The 1,862-nt window shown below is 43.7% G+C and overlaps 1 non-coding gene across 1 annotated transcript; it reads right to left on the bottom strand.

Moving 5' to 3' along the window:
- Positions 1-1,169: 1,169 nt before the first annotated feature.
- Positions 1,170-1,294, bottom strand: LOC116548036. The gene has a single exon (XR_004267281.1). It is a non-coding gene; the product is annotated as a U4atac minor spliceosomal RNA (small nuclear RNA).
- Between the last annotated feature and the right edge of the window lie 568 nt (positions 1,295-1,862).

Genomic DNA, 1,862 nt, shown 5'->3' with positions numbered 1-1,862 from the left:
TAGGTACGCTCTCTATCTCTTTCTTGGCCTGCTTGCTCTGAGAAGGCAGCAGGATGCACACACATGTTTTTACTTATCTGCTGGCTCACCTCACTAGCATGAGGCAGTTCCATCGACAGGTGCACATGGAAAGGAACTGAGAGAGGCCTCCAGCCAATAATCAACCAGGAATTGAGGCCCTCAATTAATCCAACAGCCCATAAGGAATAGAGGCCAATGTAAGAAAGCTTGGAAGTAGCCAAGCATGGGGGCTCATGCCTGTAATCCCAGCACTTTGAGAGCCTGAGGTGGGAGGATCACTTGAGGCCAGGAGTTTGAGACCACCTTGGCCAACATAGTGAAACCCTGTCTCTACTAAAAATACAAAAATTAGCTGGGTGCAGTAGTGCTTGTCTGTAGTCCCAGGTACCGGGGAAGCTAAAGCATGAGAATCACTTGAACCTGGGAGATGGAGGCTGCAGTGAGCTGAGACTGTGTCACTGCACTCCAGTCTGGGCAACAGAGCGAGACTGTCTAAAAAAAAGAAAAAAGGCTTCCAAGTGGATTCTTCCCCAGCTTAGTCTTCTTATGAGACCACAGCCCAGCCCAGACTGGCAGCTTGACTACGGAAACCTTGAGCCAGAAGTACCCAGCTAAACTGTGCCTGGCTTCCTGACCCTTCAAAACTCTGAAATGATATAATAAAAGTTCACTGTTTTAAACCACTAAGTTTTGGGGGTAATTTGTTTGCAGCAAAAGATAACAAATTTGCTGTTATATTACAATAGCCAATCTTCCAAGATTTTTCTTTCAAGGTTATTTTCAGTTGGCATGCAAGAATTTCTAAACCTCTAAGAATGTTTAAGCTCTCTTTTCCGAAATTATACTTCAAAGGACAGTTGTGTTAATGCAGAGCCAAAAAAAGTTGATCACATTTATAAATATCCATAGAAGTTGGTAATCATATGAATGTTCTTTTTTTTAAGACAAAGTTTTGCTTTTGTTGCGCAGGCTAGAGCACAGTGGTTGCTGGAGCAATCTTGGCTCACTGCATCCTCCACCTCCCAGGTTCAAGTGATTCTCCTGCCTCAGCCTCCTCAGTAGCTGGGAAGACAGGAGCCTGCCACCACTCCCAGCTAAATTTGTATTTTTTTCTTTATTTTTTTAATCTTGGAAATGTGGGTTTTCATTTTTCCAAAAATTGTACCAAGGTAAAGCAAAGCTCTAGTTGATGTGGGTGTGTTGTTTAGCGTTAGCAATATTGCCCTCATTATGTGCTCATTGGACGGCAGCACAACCCCAAGAAAAAGATGGTAATAATTTTGTATTTTTAGTAGAGGCAGGGTTTCTCCATGTTGGTCAGGCTGGTCTCAAACTCCCAATTTCAGGTAATCCGCCTGCCTCAGCCTCCCAATATGCTGGGATTATAGGCGTAAGCCACTGCACCTGGCCCACATGAACGTTCTCAATTTAACACCTTATACAGTTAGAGTCTTTGAAATAATTTGATGACACAGAAAGATCTGTCTCCATCAGTAACTGCAGGGGAGAGGACAAATCTCATTCTTCTCTTTCTGAGACTTCTTTTGTTAATTTTGAAGACTTGGCATTTTAAGGTTCAGGCTCTGGATTTCATTAGTCAGCATTATACGTCAAATGTAGATTAGTGGAGCTAAATTTTACTGGCAGAAGTGGAGGAAAAAATATGGCCGGGCACAGTGGCTTACACCTGTAATCTCAGCACTTTGGGAGGCCGAGGCAGGCAAATCACCTGAGGTCAGGAGTTCAATACCAACCTGGCCAATATGGTGAAAATACTAAAAATACAAAAATAACCTGGGCTTGGTGGCGTGTGCCTGTAGTCCCAGCTACTTGGGAGGCTG

Source organism: Sapajus apella, unplaced genomic scaffold (genome assembly GCF_009761245.1).
Source record: "Sapajus apella isolate SASKATOON/1434 unplaced genomic scaffold, GSC_monkey_1.0 scaffold6384, whole genome shotgun sequence".
Classification (NCBI taxonomy): domain Eukaryota; kingdom Metazoa; phylum Chordata; class Mammalia; order Primates; family Cebidae; genus Sapajus; species Sapajus apella.
The sequence above is the reverse complement of the archived record's forward strand: the minus strand, read 5'-3'. Positions and strand labels throughout refer to the sequence as shown.